General features: G+C 34.3%; 1 protein-coding gene across 1 annotated transcript in view; it reads right to left on the bottom strand.

Annotated features, from left to right (window-relative positions):
* The window catches only part of LOC145269849 (uncharacterized), a 169,739-nt gene extending 152,837 nt beyond the window's left edge, over nucleotides 1-16,902 (bottom strand). Inside the window, exon 1 of the mRNA XM_080125576.1 lies at nucleotides 16,623-16,902. The gene's annotated coding sequence lies outside the window, so the exon portion shown is untranslated. The remainder of the gene's footprint in view (nucleotides 1-16,622) is intronic.
* Between the last annotated feature and the right edge of the window lie 1,916 nt (nucleotides 16,903-18,818).

Genomic DNA, 18,818 nt, shown 5'->3' with positions numbered 1-18,818 from the left:
GCATTCCAATGATGTTAATATTTCTGTTATGCGTTCAATGTTTTTATGCTCCAAGTTAAAAAAAATGACAGCAAAATAAAAACATTTTTTTCAATGTTTACATTTTATACATTACGTTTGGGTACAAATATGCTGGGTTAAATTTGATTGAATATGGCTGAAATTTTACAGGCTATATAAACAAAGTCTATCTCTACTGGACTTTGATTTTTATTTTTACGACCACAGTAAGCAAAGTTACGACCGAGCAAAGTTGAAGAATATTTCAAAATTGATAAGATAAATCGGTAAATATCATCCGTTTTCATATAGATAATAGTTTCAGAATTATTTTCATGTATAATATGTAAATATTTGATAATTATTAATTGTGCGGAAATTTCTTTAAAATGTTATCTTTTATAGAAATTAAAATCGCTTAAGGGGAAACAATGACAACGATGGTTAGCTATGCGCTAACCATCGCTGTCAGCGTATTAACGAGTTTGTATTCTCTTAATAGAAAACTGTTTTCTCTGCTTTCAAAATGAAAGAAAAAAAAAGTTTCATTTTTTATTCCGGGTTTGTCAATTTAAAAAAAATTAACTTTTTCAAATTTGATTTCCAAACAATACTATTTTGTTGTTTTTAACGCTTGTAGTACACTTGTACTAAAAGTGTTAAAGAAAAAAAAATATATATGTGTGTGTGTGTGTGTGTGTGTGTGAAAACGTGTGTGTGTACATTTCCCTACGCAATAACTCAATTTTAAGTCTACAGACTCAAAATTTGATATACAGGGTACTGCGATTTGGGAAAATTGACGTGATCGGTTTTTGGCCAGAAATTTTGCTGTTAAGGGGTCAAAGTTCAACGATTTTACCTTTGAGAACTCTACCAAACTCCGACAATTTTGGGTTTAAACACTTGAAATTTTAGATATAGGTTCCTTGGACATGGATCTAACTTAACTTGATTTGAGCCCAAAACAATAAATTTTAAGGAGTCATAATAGGAGTCAAATTAAAAAAATTGACCCTATTTTTGTTCAACATACACCTCCAAACACCTGGGCAACGCCGGGCTGAAATGCTAGTGTGTATGTATGTATGTATGTATGTATGTATGTGTATAATATATATAACAAATAAAAAGGTACTTGCGCACTTATGCTACCATGCTGAAATATTTAGAAACCCATTCTTAACATGGGAAAGGAAGGGTGTTTTGTTAACTATTCTGTACTTTCACCTAACAATTAAAATATATTGTGAAACTTAAATTTATTTTTAACTCATTGTCAAACCCATTTTTTCGAATCTGTAAAACAAACCAGTTTTTTTTAACTGAAGATATCTAAATAATTAGGCGGTTGGATAAAAAATTACATTGTGATGCATTTTGTAAATTTTTACCTTGTTTCCACCTTAACATTTTTCTTTAAGATGACTATTTTTTTAAGGTTTTCGGGTATGCTGAAAGCGAATATCGCATTTAAATTTTCCGCAAATAAGTAGCTTTCCGGATATTAAGCAATGTCATTTCTTAGGTTATTGCTGGTGGCCATCTTGGTGTCTGTGTGTATGTGTGTGTGTGCATAGTTTCTCGGGGTTAGGTTTGTTCGCTTGCACATACCAAGATGGCCACCAGCGTTAACATAAGAAATGACATTGCTTAATATCCGGAAAGCTACTTATTTGCAGAAAATTTAAATGCGATATTCGTTTTCAGCATACTCTAAAACCTAAAAAAGTAGTCATTTTAAATGTTAAGGTGGAAACAAGGTAAAAAATTACCGTTTTATTTCTTTGTTTACATAATTGAATTTTCAGTAAAACAACAGAATAGAAATGACAAAAATTACCATCAACTGGTGAATATAGAGTTGTTGCTTATCAGGATTCCTGGTATCCTAGTACTGTGAAAGTTACACAAGGATTCACGTAGAGTACGATTTATAGTTGCATCTCAGAAAATAGGGGTATATTTTGGGCCAGATAGAGAGGATTTACAACATTAAAAATTGAACTGGTCCCAAAATGCATAAGTTCTGGTCGACTATGGGGATTTCCATCTTTTACAGAAATTCAAAATCTATATGAAAAATTTGATTTATTTCTGAGATTAATTCATATCTACTCAATTTTTTTTTTCTTTGAGGGGAGTAGTAAATACCGGCCATGAATGCTCTTTAGGCATTCAATGGCTACACCCAAGATTAAGCTCTCCTTTGGTGAGGAGGCAGGAAAATGCCTGCTCTCAAAGCTATATTTAAATACCACTATAATACTTTATGAATAGACACCCACTGTATGATACCATGCGCCAGTTTAAAAAAGTTGAAATTTGTACACCTGAATTTATAATTCATGGCTTATGGTAAAGAGGTACATCAAATTTGACTGCATAACCAGAAAGAGCACACAATTTTACATAAGAGTACCAAGTTTCATGAGAATAGCTTGACAAATAAATAAATGGTGGCGAAATTACCGATTTTTTTTTAAATGTTGACGTCCGTAATTCTCAAGAAAAATGTCCACAGAAAAGCCTAAATTTTGGCACTTAAAATTCTCATAACTTTTGAACTACTGATGGTATTTGCATAATTCAAACGGTTTTAAGCATCTTTTACATCTTTTCATGCGAGTTGACAATTATCTAAAAATAAAAAAATCAACTTGTAATGCTAGTAATTATGGATTAGAATCTTATTTTTTTCTATTAAAGAATTTTTGTAAAATACTAGAAGACAACCTTGCCTTGTCCAGTTGTATATGCTTACACGATATTTTAATGTTTGCAGATTTCGTATTATAGAACCAATTCACTATTGATTATTATATTGTACTAAATACATAGAAGTCACTCCAAAAATTAAAATGTGTGTGTGTACACACATTTTAAAATTAAAATGTTTAAACATTATTTCACGCGGTTAATGGTAACTGAATGGATGCGGTCTTTGCTAATCGAGCAAGAGATGGCTCGTGTTGCCGAGTTCAAATCTGCCGACTGGTGTTAATCGTGACACCCTGCACTGAAGATTCCCGAAAGGATGAAACACTAGTGTCTGTAGGTATTTAATTATTATAGTGTGTGTGTATATATATATATATATATATATATATATATATATGACCACTTCATTTAAATCACATGATTTAATATACAAAGATATAATTTTATGCGTAAATTTTCAGTATTTACTTTAACAGTGCTCAATACATAGGTAGAGCTAGGTAGAAAGTTATGAAAATATGGCAATTAAGCTACACAGAATATTCTGTGTTTCATTCTTGTGAGAATTCGTCAGGCATAAGCATTGCATTTGAACTGCATCTTAGTACAGTTAAGGAGGTACGAACCTGGGAAGGAATTCCAAAGTGTAACAGTTCGAGGGAAGAAGTTATTAGAGTAAAAGGCTTTACGGCATCTAGGGATCTTAACAATGAAGGGGTGTGATTTTGCTGCTTGTCTGGTTTGTTGGGGGGGTGTATGGCGAGGGGAGAAACTAATGCTTTCAGTTGATCAGAGCACATTTTATTAAAATATTTGTAAAACAGGCACAGGGATGCCACATTTTGGTGATGAGACAGAGGTTGGCGCTTGACCCATTAGGTTGGCGACTTTTTTAAAACCCTATTTATGACTGACAGACGAGTGGCAGATGCACCAACTCAGATGTAACGAGAGCAATAGTGGCTTTGTAGAGATACAGGATGCTCTTAGGTGTGAGTAAACTTCTAGCACGGTAAAGGGAGCCCACCTTCTTTACAGCAGCCTTGGCAATTACCTCAATGTCTTTGTTCCAATTCATGTTGTCTGTGAATGTTAAGCCTAGGAGCTTGAAGGAAGCCATAGGCGCCATGGTTAATAAAGGCTTCTTGCAATTATTAAAGGAAATAAGCTTCGTCTTGGCAGAATTGAACGTTACCAGTTTTGAACTCATTCCACTAAATTGGAGATCTTCCTCTAGAGTTTTAATCATTTCCTTCGATATGTTTTCGTTCGTTTTCACCTAGAGTCTGTTATAGAGCGTAGGGTCATCAACAAATATACCGATCTTGGAGAATTTTATCAGGGAGCTCGTTTATGAATAGCAAGAATAAAGACCCAAGGACTGACCTGTGGCAGTTATGGGTAAGGTTGCTGAATGCTAAACAAAAAATTCTCGTAATAAAGGCGTCTAAAATCAAGAAATATTTCAACACATTTCATGTAATAAATGTACTTTTACGTCTAAATTCTGAAGACAATGGCCAATTCCACAAATACTAAATTCAATAGCACACAAACAAACCAATGTACACAATGGCCAATTCCACAAATACTAAATTCAATAGCACACAAACAAACCAATGTACACAATGGTACAAGGTGCCTTCAATAAGTTTCCAGACTGTTTTTGTACAGACATTTTAAAATTGTCGCAGACTCTAAAAATTCAGGATGTTATTGCTATACATACTATGAGATAATTAACCAATTTTTATGATTTCAAGTGAACAGCTACAGCAGGAATTGGAATGCACCCTACTAAAGCCTGATTGTCACATCTGGTGAGCTTCAAAAATGCAATTTGGACGTGAGGACACCTTAGAAGAATGATATGCAATAAAATTCTGTTCTAAACTTGGAAAAAAATGCCACAGAAACGTATGGAATGCTTCAGACTGCTTTTGGATCAGTTTGTATGAATTGAGCATCAGTTTTTGAGTGGCATAAGAGATTCAAGGAAAGCAGGGAGTACGTGAGGGATAATGAGGTGTGGGAGGAGTAAGGAAGTCAGAACACCAGAATTGATTGGCCAAATAAAGAATTTCATGAAGGAGATTACTTTGAAGGGGAATAGAATTTCATGTGTGTACTATCAATAAAAGTGCCCATATGAAAAATGTTCAGAAACTTATTTGAATTCCCAAGTAAACTGAAAATTATTTTTTTTATTTTATTTTATTTTCACCCCAAACAGTGCCACTTTGATGTAGGGCACTACTCTTAGGGACACAAATTGTTGGGATACTACGTAGGGAGTTGAGCAGCAAGATGTCTGTTTACATTACACTTGAACTTCTGTATGTCAATAGAGTTGGGGAGGCAGGAACCCGGAAGGGAATTCCAAAGTCCTGCAATTCTGGGGAAGAAACTATTAGAATAGAAGGCTTTCTTACATCGAGGGATCTGTGATGGGGTGGGGAAGAAACTATTATAATAGAAGGCTTTCTTACATCGAGGGATCTGTGATGGGGTGGGGAAGAAACTATTAGAATAGAAGGCTTTCTTACATCGAGGGATCTGTGATGGGGTGGGGAAGAAACTATTAGAATAGAAGGCTTTCTTACATCGAGGGATCTGTGATGGGGTGGGGAAGAAACTATTATAATAGAAGGCTTTCTTACATCGAGGGATCTGTGATGGGGGGGGTAGAAAGACTTGCATTTCATTTTGTTTTTTTAATTAAAATTAGAAATTAGAAAATGATTTTTTTATAACAGCCACGAAACGGTTGAAATACTGTAGGTTAATGATGACACGATTTCAATACAATTACCAATACTGTTTATCTATTATGGTACAAGTCCGTATAAGGATCTTTGTCACAGTGGATAAAATACTTTGTAACATTCAGCTATAAGTTACACTACTGAAGGTTGAAGTGTGCCAGTATATCTTAGTCCCACGGTTGCTAACACACTCCGGGTGGTGATTTGCAAATGCAATCCCAGAATTCCCTTTCTAGATCGATCCCTTTTTTAGGCCGGATGGCATGGGGTAAGCATGCATATTTCTGTCTCTCCATGAACGAGAGGGGGCACCCCCTTCCCATCAACACTAGTTAGGACTATCTACGTAGCTCAGTCTAATAATTTTTAAAGTTTAAGTATTAATTGCTTTCAATCCATTTTGTAAAACATTGTAAAACATTGTAATATATTTATGTATAGAAATAAAATAGTTAAGATTTCTCATAAATATTATGATTGTGTTGTGTTGTGTGCTTTATTGAGTCTGCTATGAATGCTTCCATCAAACAACGAAGTGGTCCGGAGGACAAAGAAAGAAAATTCCAACCAGAATGTCACCAGGGTGAAGAGGTCATCGAAAAAATAAAGGAGCCGCACCCACATCCAACATCTCAAGTATGATTTTCTTGTTACATAGACCCAAATGACTGGCCATCTTCACGAGACCACTTCTAAGACAATTAATGTAAGATGTGAAGCCAATCACACGCCAGTGACTGGCTGATCATGTTATAGAAGGTTCAATTCTCAGTGCAAGCAACTCTCAAGATTACAATCCCAAATTACTTAGTTCTACCTAGTCATGGCTGACAGAACAAAAGCATGTTATCTGTGAAATAAAAGGTCCCACCTGAAATTCCCGAGTTGGACAAAGACACCTGAAGAAGGCCGGAGGTTACATCGACCAAAATATTGTGCGAAGAACACTCAAAACAAGGATTTTAGTCCAAATAATCCAAATTATCAATCTCCACCTTAAACTACATTTTAAATAACGTCGGTTCGTTTTTTTTAAATAAGGGGTTTGCAAAAGTTGACTTTTATTATAATAAATACTTTTTGGTAATTAAATCAAATTGTTTAAAATTAAAACTGTTTAAACAGAGGTAAAGTTGCTGTAGTATAAAAAACATAACTTCTATAAAAGGCAAGGCATTAAAAATCAAGAAGTATGCAAAGATATTTCATGTAATCGATGTACTTTTAAACATCTATTGACGTTCACGTATAAACTGGTTACAGGTTGTCTAGTATTTAGCAAAAAAAGTTTACAAATAATTAATCTTAAATATGCACCAAAAAATGTGTTTGCACTGACGGGCGATAGATCAAATAGTTGTGAAGAACCAAAGACGGAAAGACAGGAGAGAGAACACTAACCAGACCACTACTAGAAAAGTAGAGAGAGCACTGGGACCTTAGGAAGACGTTTTTTTTATGGAAATTGTTCCAGACAAGGCATGAAGCTACTTAATGCAAGGAGCTTAAAGAAAAAAAGAAAATACTTGCCAACTATAAGTGTTACATGGAACAGACCGATCCAGAAAACTTCAATTCATCCTCCTTTTTCAGAAACACTCCTGGAATGTGAGGACTAAAGGACAAAATAAGGGAAGCGAGAGGTACGCGGCTGCTAGAAGTAAATCAAAGTTCCACTTTCTACTTAAATTATTTACAACCCAAAGGCCAGAGAAATTATTGGCAGTTGTAACCAAACAACAAGTGTTTGTTGCGAATGTTTTGCAGGAGGAGAGGGACCAAAGACACAAGCCGAGTCATGAAAACAATATAGCAGGAGGTAGACGAACATTTGCCGCAGCTGGTCAAAGTTGTCATCAAATTGGGTCATTTTCAAACAATCTGAATTCAGATTCAAAACAGATTTTCTGTTGAACAACGCAGAAAGATAGGTAAGGAGGGGGGAGGGGTTCATACCTTCTCATGGGTATGAGGTTGAAAAAGAATATGGACAATTTAAAGTGCAGTTTTCAAGGACATCGTCTATTCAAAGTTGCCCCGAAAGCAACAATAGTAAATTTCACAAATACTAAAACGGAATTGTTCACAACGGTGTCGCACCAGCATGCACAATCGTAAGACGTTGACTTCAACTGAAATAAAAGTTCAACTTTTTTAATGGCAGTTACAATAAAAAAAAATTTGAAATTACAAACTTGAGAATGAAAAAAAAAATTGTTTTTGGAATTTAAAATTATGCTGAATTTTTCTAATTCTGATACTCCCAAATGTTCAATATTATTTATTTTTTTTAATTCTGATTGTCTTAAAACTATTGTAGACTTTATGGATAGTTAAAAAAAAAAAGAAAAAAAAAACTATATGGTCCCCTAACTGATGCCTTGAGTTTTAGGAGGAAAATAAAAATTAGCTCCAAAAGATGTTTTTCACCTCTAAAAACACCCTAGAGCCCCAGAATTTTGCCAGGGTCAAATATTATGTTTCCAGTTGTATATCCACGTGATGTTGGTTTTGACTAATTTTCAGCAAAATCAAATGATCGGAAAAGAATGCAAGTCTCGAAAAGTGCTATTTTTGATCATTTTGTGACGCAACCAGAATTTTCATCAAAAATCTGAGACTGTTGCATTTATTCCCTTCATGCAAAATTTCAGAAAAATGTAACGAGTAGTTATTGAGAATTTTGGAAACGAACGGACCAACAGACGAGGGTGAATTCTAAGGCGCAAATCCAAATAAGTCAGACAAAAAAAAAAAAAAAAAAAAAAAAAAAAGAAAAAAAAAAGGTAAATTTTTGCATTCTGATTTAATGTTGGACGAAGCTGTTTAGAAAGGTCATATGGTCAAAAAACAATTGTGGGAATGGAAAATAAGAGAGGCAAGTCTATAGAGATTGACGTCCTAGAAAGATTTTAAATTACGACGACAGTCCCAACACGAAGAGACTGACGAGATGTAAAGAGGAATCGCCTGAGAATTTGATTTCGGGAGAAAAGATGGTGCAGACAACTTTGATTAGACAAGTCTAATCTCTTTGGACTTGTGTGCCGGCACCAAGTCCTACTGCCACACCCAGGGTCTGCCAGTGGTCACCTGATTGCACTAGGGGTCACCACACTCTTCAGCATTGACTTTTAAGCAGATTTCAAAGATGTGAGGTGGTATGATGTGGCTGTCACTTGAAACCACACCAAAGACCAAAACCGTGATCGGAAACTTTGTTTTCATCACCCTGGGCACATGCCTGTTCTTCATGGCAATCCAGTATCGCATTTTGAGAGTGCTGGCAACGGTCTTGTTATAACTTGGATCGTTAGAGAGCACGAGTTGTACAGTGGCTCATCTCCGATTTCGCTTGTTAAACATGGTGTCATTCAGACATGATAGAAAGCTCCTATCGCTCTTGGAATTTGTACACAACTAGCCAACTAGCAGAGGGTCTGCAACAACAACAACAAAAAAAAAAAAAAAAAAAAAAGAAACGGCTTTGAAATGGAATTATGTCTTTTCTATGGCAACATCCTGTACACCAAACCTTCATATTAAGTTAAATATGGTTTCATAATGAATGTTTGTTTTGTTTTTTTGTTTTTAACAAACCTTTGAGGTAATAATACAAAATCAAATGTCAAAACTGTAAAGCTATACAAGTTGATTAATTTTTCTTATGGTTGGTAAAAGTAATTTGTTGTAAATTTGTTTTTCCATTTTTCTTGGTTCTGCCTCAAGAAAAATAAGGACTATCGAACCGAGTAAAAATAAAATGTATTACAATTTTGGGATTTATCAGATCCGATGGCCGTCGCTGGGGTGGAATGAAAGATGTGACTATTATTTGTCTTAAAAAAAAAAAAAAAAAAAAAAAAAAAAAAAAAAAAAAATTATACGGAGAAGTATAAGAAATAAAATAAAAATAAAATTATATGAAGAGTATAATATATAGGGTTTGTATTACTGTACACACAGATTCGAAAAAATTGCCAAAAAAACAAAAATATAACAAATGTTATCAAAGGCAAGGTAAGTTACGTTTCGACCAAACCGGATATATTTTTCGTGTTTATATTTAATGTAACATGTTTATTCAGCTTGAAAAACAGTGTTTACCGATGTATTGGAAAATTTAAAATGGCGCCCGACTCTTTCACATGGTAAGTTTGAGAAAAGGAGTTAAAACTAAAAAAAATATACAAAATACTGTTAGAAACCCACCGAATATATGTCCACCTATGTCACGGTAACATGTATTGAACGAGTTTCTAACAGTATTTAGTATAGTTGTTTATTTATATTTCGTTTTCTCAAACTTACCGTGTGAAAGAGTCTGGCGCCATTTTAAATTTTCCAATACATCGTAAACACTATGTTTCTCGAGCTGAATAAACATGTTACATTAAATATAGGCACCGCCAAAACTGGGGGGGGGGGGGGCAAGTACTTTTTGACGGGCCATCTTTTTAAAAATCTACTAATTATCCAATCAATACGAAATTTTCAGCGATTATTAAGAGAAGTATGAACTTTATAACAGTGTACTTATTTTTCATAAACAATATTTATATTTTTTTTTTTTGCTTACAAAACACCCCCTTGTTTTGAGGGGGTTCCAAATATGCTTAAAATAATCATCTGAAACTGAACAAAACATATGGTGTTGTTGTAAGGGACGGGATTATAGATTTAAAAAAAAAAAAAAAAAAAAAACTTGTTTGCATACCTTATTTTGATGTCTGAATATCAGAACTTCGATTGTGTTTAATTATCCCGCTTTTGAGTTTTGAAGTGTGAAATTCGGTGAATATGTTAAGTAAAATAATTAAGTTAAAAAAAAAAAAAAAAAAGAAAAGTTTTTTTAATATTTATACGAAAAAAGCCATTTTAAAATCTTTGATAAATAAATTAACAATTTCTTTTTAGCGAGCTGAATAATGCATGACCATTATTAAACAGGGCATGCTTTGAAGAATCGATACAAAAAAAAAAAATTTGATAAATATTGTGCCCTTTGTGTTAAAAATATCATTTTTTCGATCAAGTTTGGAAACGTTAGTGCCTTTCGACTACGGTGGACCAAACGCGCCGAAATAATTTTTTTATTCTGCTTTAAATTGCCCCCCTCCCCATTTTGGAGAGCCTGACCCCTACACACATACACATTAAAAACCAAACTCAGACAAATGCTCAGGGTTAATAATACATTGAAGTTTTCGTCACTGAAAAATAAGTTTTTTTTTGGCTTTTTGGTCTTCCGTAGTTTGCTTTTTATCAAGAACAAATGTAAAGTTTGTAAACAGAGTAATCAAATCTACTCGAAGTAACTGGTTGCCTATATGAATAAGTGAAATTATTTGAAATCCAGGTACTTATAGTTTTGCATATTCTCATAGAAAATCACCCTAAATCTTAGACAAGAAATAAAAAATTAATTCTTTCAAAAACCTTTTTTTTATTTTTTTTATTTATATACGTTTTTTGTGCAAAACAAAAAACGCCAATTGTTAACTTTGGGGAACATTTAACACTTCAAAGTTTTACATTATTCTGCTTTCTATATGATAAAATTCAGGGTTTTATCTTTCTGGAAAAAAAAAAAAAAGTTACTCAGAAATAATGGATTTTAATAAATGTAATTTCGTTTTAAAAAACAACAACAACTTCATTTTTCGGCCATTTTTGGCGGCGCCTAATTAAATATAAACAAAAAATATATCCAGTTTGGTAGAAAAGTAACTTATCTTGCCTTTGATAACATTTATTTGTTTTTTTGACAACTTTTTCGAATCTGTGTGTACAGTAATACAAACCTTATATATATATATATATATATATATATATATATATATATATATTCCAATGTTTTTTTTTTTTTTTAAGACGTTCTTTAGTCACTTTTATGAAAAGGAGATGAAATTCTCGAAATATTAAGACTTCCACCATCCCGGTAAGTTCATATTTATTGATTTGTATTGCGATTATCTTGAAAAAAGAAATGGATATACGAAGTTAAAAATAACTAAACAAATAAGACCATTTTTAGTTTGTCCATTTTTTTTATGTGTTTTTAAAATGTTTGGAACTGATACCCCTCCTTCCCCCACGTCACAAAACTTGACTAACGATTACATATCTCGTTGACAGCTACGTGGCAAAGAAGTGGGTGCTCATTTTACGTTAAGTTTATATGGGAAAGTGATCCTCCCATTCTAAACTGGGAATTTAAAAAAATTTGGGCAAAGGTTAACAATCCTACCACTTTTCAAACATCGCTAAAAAAAAACCCCAAAAAAACATGGCGGACGACCTACGCATGACACTGCAAGTAATTAATGCTCTCTGACACGTGACAAAGTTAGGGAGCATACGAGGGGCGTGCAATAAGTAATGCCCCTGACACACTTCCAGTTGTCTGATCTAGCTGAAATTTGGCATGTGCAATGATTTATATCTCTACGGGTAATGTGGCAAATTACAGCTCTGAACCAATTTTGATTTGTTTTACAGGTGTTTGAACTGAGTCAGGTGTGAAATGGAGCCTGTTGAATGTCGAGCAGTGATCCGGGTTTTGTATTTGAAAGGACGCACACCACAGGAGACTTGATGAAATGAAAGAAACTTATGGTGATAATGCCCCATCATATGACCTTGTAAAATGCTGGCATCGTGAATTCAAACATGGTCGGAAGTCTGTGGAAACAGCTCCCAGACCTGGTTGACCCCACCGCCTTCTGCCATTGATGAGGCATTTGTCCGTCAAATTGAGGCTACCATTTTGGAAGATCGGTGCATTACTATTCGCCAAATAGCCCAAGATGTCAAAATTAGTACAGGGTCTGTGGAAACTATCATTCATGACCATTTGCATATGTATAAGGTGTCTGCCAGATGGATTCCCAGGTTGCTCACACCATTTTAGAAGTGAGAACGCGTCGAGTGCTCAAGGATGAGTCAAAGTTTTTCAAAAGACTGATTACACAGGATGAAACCTGGGTCCATAACTATGATAGAGACCAAAACCCAGTCAATGCAGTGGAAGCCCTTGGACTCACTGCCTATAAAGAAGGCAAGGGTGCAGCCCTCCGCTGGCAAGGTCATGCTCACAGTCTTCTGGGACCAGGATGGAGTAGTGATGACAGATTTCCTGGCAAAGGGTACCACAATTACAGGAGCCTATTATGCTTCACTTTTGAGGAAATTAAGGGAAGCTATCAAAATCAAGAGGCGGGGCAAGATCAGCAAAGGTACCCTCCTCCTGCAGGACAACACTCCGGTCCACAACTCGTATGTCGCCAGATCAGAAGCACGGGCGTGTGGTTATGAAATCCTCCCTACTCTCCTGAACCTTGCACCCTCTGACTTTCACCTCTTCCCAGCCATGAAGTTGTTTTTGAAAGGAAAGCGTTTCCCAAATGATGCAGCCTTGATTTCTGAAGTCACGTCGTGGTTGGAGGACCAACCTAGGGGTGTTCTACAAAAACGGTCTCCAGAGCTGCATCAAACGATGGGAGAAATGCATAACTCTGGGTGGTTCCTATGTAGAGAAAGACTAATAACTGTGCCAAGTTTCATTGCTCTACTGCTATGGGAAGTGGATCAGGGGCATTACTTATTGCACGCCCATCGTATGTGTATTTGTTTTAACTTTACATACGTGAATGAATGACTGAATGAACAACGAATTGTTACGTGGTACGAACAGAAAAACCAAAACATTTTTATTTTATTTATCTACTTACGTTAATAAAAAGAAACGTTGGTCCTTTCTTAAATAAGACAAACAAATTAGAACAAAAACACGTTTTGGTATTTGTGTAGTTTTGCCACGAGTGTACGAACCATTGTTTCACGTAATAATTTAATGAAAAATATTTTTTTTAAGTTCGTATTTCTCGCGTTGGCGAAACTGCACTAGTACCAATTGGTTAAGACTAAAAGAATGGTGAAAAACATGTCAATAGATTCCAGTCACGTGTCAGAGGGAGAGTTCATTACTTTCAGTGTCGTCCATAGCGATTTTTGAAAAGTGTCAGGATTGTTAACCTCCGCCAAAGGTTTTTCATATTATCTTTAAAAGCCGTTAAAATGTATTAGCAAAAACATAAAATAAAAACAATTTGATTTCTTTATAGGGAAAAGTACGCTGTCGTAAAAAAAGTCTACCGCAAAGGGAGATAATTATGTCCCCATGCATTTGCAATCGGGTTTGTTTTACAATCCACAGAGGCATGAAAAAGGCGTAAAAAAAAAATAAAATAAATGTGATACTTGTACAGTTTAATCAAGACATTAAAAAATGAAAATATAAAAAAAGGTTATATTGTACGTATCCGTTTTGGACTGAAGATCTAGCAGTATCAGAATTTTTGTAGGAATTTTTGACACCCCTAACACGAAACTGCGAATACAATATAAAAATCTCGTAATTTCTCTTAAAAGTGGGTTATTTATTTTTCGGAGATCTTCAGTGAAGATCAGATCTCCGAAAAAAAATTTCATTTAATTTGATTGAGTAGTTTTTATTTTACAGCAGAAAAACACGTTTTATGAGAGCGCGCCATTATAAAATTTTTTGAACACGCCACCGGGAGATAACTCCAGTTAAAGCGCCGACACCCCTCCCCATCTTTATTAACTAGTTTTTCCTAAAAATCGAACCTTCTGCTCGGTATCAACAATTTTTTTTTTTTCGCTGTAAACAAAAAACTACTTGATGAAATTAAGTGAATTTTTTTTTTTCGGAGAACTTCGTTCCATAACGAATACGTACAATATAACCTTTTTTCGATATTTTCATTGGTACTGGTCGCGATTTGAGTTCCCTGCCGAACACCATAAAAAAAACACTGACTTCTCCCTACGCATGAGCAAAGGACATGTTTTAGTTGCCATAGTAACTAAACGATCATGAATTTTTATCGACTTTTTTTTTATAAGTTTTACTGTTTATGAATAAGTCGATAAAATTATAATTAATAAATGTGTAGTAATTTCATTTATTTCAATATTCATAAACAGTATCGACTTTTTTTAAATAGCATTTTCTTTTTAAATGACGACGTTGTCGTTTTACTGTTTATGAATATTGAAATAAATGAAATTACTACACATTTATTAATTATAATTTTATCGACTTTTTAAAAATTAAACATTTATTAATAAAAAAAAAAATTGGTGCTAGTATGATTCGCGCTATATAGAAAATGCCATTAAAAAAAGTCGATAAAATTATAATTAATAAATGTGTAGTAATTTCATTTATTTCAATATTCATAAACAGTAAAACTTATAAAAAAAAAGTCGATAAAAATTCATGATCGTTTAGTTACTATGGCAACTAAAACATGTCCTTTGCTCATGCGTAGGGAGAAGTCAGTGTTTTTTTTTATGGTGTTCGGCAGGGAACTCAAATCGCGACCAGTACCTTTTCATTTTTTAATGTCTTGATTAAACTGTAAGTACCAGAAATGTTATCAAAGGCAAGATAAGTTACTTTTCTACCTAACGATAATTTTTTAGTGTTTTTATTTAATGTAAAATGTTTATTTGGTTCGAAAAACAAGTAATGTTGAACGCTGCCAGAAAACAAGAAAAAAAAATGGCCGCGATGTCTTTGAAGACTCAATATTCACTTCAAAATAAGAAATAAAACAAAATGGTGTTAGAAACCCACCCAATAAGCATTACTGTAACATTTATTGGGTGGGTTTCCAGAAACTTTTCTTCTCCGGCAGGATTCAACATTGTTTTTCTAACCGAATAGACATTTTACATTAAATAATAAAAAAAAAAAAACCCCACTAAAAACGTATGCGTATACATAGAAAAGTAACTTTTAAAAATGCTAGGGTGACATATCTCGTTGAACGGTAGGTGGCCAAAAAGTGGGTGCTCATTATACGATAAATTTACATGGAAAAGTGATCCCCAACTCTAAAATAGTAAATTGTTGTTTTTTAAAGGTCTCCTTTCAATTTATAAAGGCCGTTTAAACGTATTAGACAAAAAAAAAATAAATAAATAAAAAATACTGTTAGAAATTCGCTCAATATATGTTACCGTGACATAAGTTGACATATATTCGGTGTTTTTTTAATAGTATTTTGTCTAGTTTATTATTTATAACACCTTTTCCCAAACTTACCATGTTAAAGAGAGAGTCGGGCGCCATTTTGAATTTTCCAATACATTGGTAAACAATGTATGTTTTTCGAGCTGAATAAACATGTTACATTGAATAAAAACACAAAAAATGTATCCAGTTTGGCAGAAAGGTAACTTATCTTGCTTTTGATAACATTTGTTATGTTTTTTTTTAATTACTTTTTCGAATCTATGTGTACAGTAATACAAACCCAAGTAATCAAATATAAATAAATTCTACCAAAGGCAAGATACGTTACTCTTCTACCTAACTGGATAGGATTTTAGAGTTTTCACTAAAATCGACTCGAAAAACAAGCAAGTTCAATGGGTACGCGACCAAAATGTGTTCGTTAACGTGACATGTAAGCTGGATTTCTATTTGTGTATATTTTTTTGGTACTCATCATGCACTTATTGATCCGTGTTGAAATAACGCTATTATTTAAAAAGCCATTCTTAACATGGGGAGGGTGTTTTGTACCTATTCTGTACTTTAACCTAACAATTGAATTAAAAAAACACATAAAACTTTAATTAAACGTGGGAATACGATTTTAAAAATAGCGCGGATATCACTCGCTGACGCTGCATTAACATCAATTTTTTTTTTTTTTTCTTAATTTTAACTCATTTTCTTCAAGATTAACGAATTTAAGAATCAGGTCGCCGCCATTTGTCTTTTTCACACATACGGATAAACACTGCAGGATTTTCGAATCGATTAAAAGTGGGTAAAAACTCTTTAAAAAAAAGTCCAGGTAGGTAAAAGAGTAACTTATCTTGCCTTTGGTAACATTTATTTATGTTTTTTTTAATTTTTGGCCACTTCATTTTTCGTTTGTTGGCTTTTCTGGTAAATCCACCCCACAAAAACTGCTTAACTTGTCAAATTTAATAAGTTAACTTTGATAGCTAATAAATTTAAATGATATAACTAAATAATTAAAAAGAAAATAAACTTTGAAAGTTAAATAAATTAAAAGTTTTTTTACTTACGTTGAAATGGAATTCCGTTGTTTCTTTCTTTAAAAAAAAAAAAAAAAAAAAAGTCGGTTGACGGTAGAATTATTTACAAACAAAGCGGGTTTTTTCTTTACTTGAGGTTTCTTTTTTTTCAAAAGCCGATAGACTCCATAAAGAAAACGGAAACCCCAAAACAAGTAATTAAAATCTATAATAAAATTAATCTTTACGTTTTAAAAAAAAATGGACAGAATTGATAATGACTAACGACGATCTGAAAATAAAAAAAGTGTTGATGGAAGTTTTAAAAATCGAGGGAATTTAAAATCAACCAATCAGATTGCAGTTTTTTACACGCGCGTGCGTACCACGTGACTATGGTGATTCCGCCATAGACATAAGGGCAAAATTCATTTTTACCTTTAATAAGAACAGCTCAAATGGCGTTTTTACACTATTGGGGCGAAATTTTGGAAATCGTAATACTGAATTTCACATGAAAACGATGGTATCTACGTATCCCCCGTATTTCTAAGATGGTTATATCGAAAAATTACGAAAATCGATAAGGTAGAAAATTATTTATTAAAGAAAAAAAAAAAAAATAGAATTGGATGAAAACGATCGTAAGACACAGGAGAGTTCAAAAGGGAGGTAATTTTCCGTTTCGATTTAAACAAGATGGCGGCAATTTTTCACCGGCTAACACGATTAAAGTTGTTTGATTTTTTAAATAATCCAGTAATATTCGGGTAATTTCGACTGCATAATTTGGAAGCTAACATTGTAATTTATTAGAATTGACAAAAAAAAAAAAAAAAAAAAAATCAGTAGAATCTATTGTTTTTTTTTTTTATCTGAAAACTCCATTTATCGACGTCAAAATCTCGTCTCAATTCTGTAGAAGCGCCGTTCAGTCTTCTTTTATTTTTGCCCTGATTAATTTAAAAAGTTGTAGCACTGAGTCAGCCTTTTTTTTTTTTCAAAATTGTTTTTTTTTTTATTACGGCATATCAACCTTTTATTAGTCTATTGATATTCATGCAGAATACGGACCATGCTAGAATTAAAGTGCATTTTAAATAGAGATATGGGTATTGTTATTTTTGCCATGAATAAAGGTGGTTCAGCACTTTTTTTTACAAGAGAGTCACCACTTATCAAGGCCCGAAAGCAACTCGAGGATAAAGTTAATGAGTGTAAGGTGGTCGGTGAGACAACAGCTTAGTGATCGTTTGTGGTGGAAATTGATTATTTAAGGGGACGGCTCACGTTCACCCCTAAGAAGGCATATTGCATAAACGTAAGAGGCATCTAATTTGGACGATGCATAGGAAAGATTAACAAGATGCTGGTTTACGTTACATTTAAACTTTTGCATATCAGTACAATCAAGGAAGCAGGTAGCAGGAAGGGAATTCCAATGTCTAGCTGTTTGAGGGAAGAAGCTATTAGAGTAGAAAGCTTTCTGGCATTTAGGGACCTCAACAGTGAAGGGGTGTGATTTTGTTGCTAAGGAGTTTTGTCGGGGATATGTACGTCGAGGGGGCACAAGTGCAACGAGTTCATCAGAACACATTCCATTAAAATATTTGTAAAACAGACACAGGGGTACAACATTGCGGTGATGGGACAGGGGTTGGAGCTTAGTTGACAAAGTGGGGCTTATTATTAGTTTGGAGACCCTGTTTTGGACCCTAAACAAGAGGAAGTGACTAGTGGTAGATGTGTTGCGGGGCCGAATGTAATCGACCCTACAACTAAAAGACGACACAGGCAAGAAAAAGACAAACAAGAGATGACAAACGCAGTGGGTACCGTTGTGAACGAATATAAATCCGTTCAGGTTTATTTTTCATAAAGAAATTGAATGGTGGTAGAGGTCTCAGAGTTCGAATCCAGCTGGCGTTTGAATTGGCACGGCTACAAGGTCATCACTAGTGGCTACGAGAAACAACGTGCTGGCTTGAGAAGCTGGACTGTCGGAAATCGAGCGTGTCGACGGCGAGTGGTTGCTGCTGTTACTGCTGGGTTCGGCCATTGTCGGGGAGGTAGTCTAACCCATTCTGTGTAGACATGACTGCTGGTACTGCTGAGTTGGGTTGAGCCGCTGACCGACCCAACCTCGCTGTATGGCTGCTTGTTGAAAAAAAAACACTGTATTTATACTCGTCCGACAGACGTAGTTGTAGACATCGCGGCTTTCCAGCATTGGTTGTCGTTTTTTGT

This window comes from Euprymna scolopes, chromosome 45, assembly GCF_053919585.1.
Source record: "Euprymna scolopes isolate OS-2025 chromosome 45, ASM5391958v1, whole genome shotgun sequence".
In the NCBI taxonomy this organism is placed as follows: Eukaryota; Metazoa; Mollusca; class Cephalopoda; order Sepiida; family Sepiolidae; genus Euprymna; species Euprymna scolopes.
This window is presented reverse-complemented; position numbering and strand designations above follow the sequence as displayed.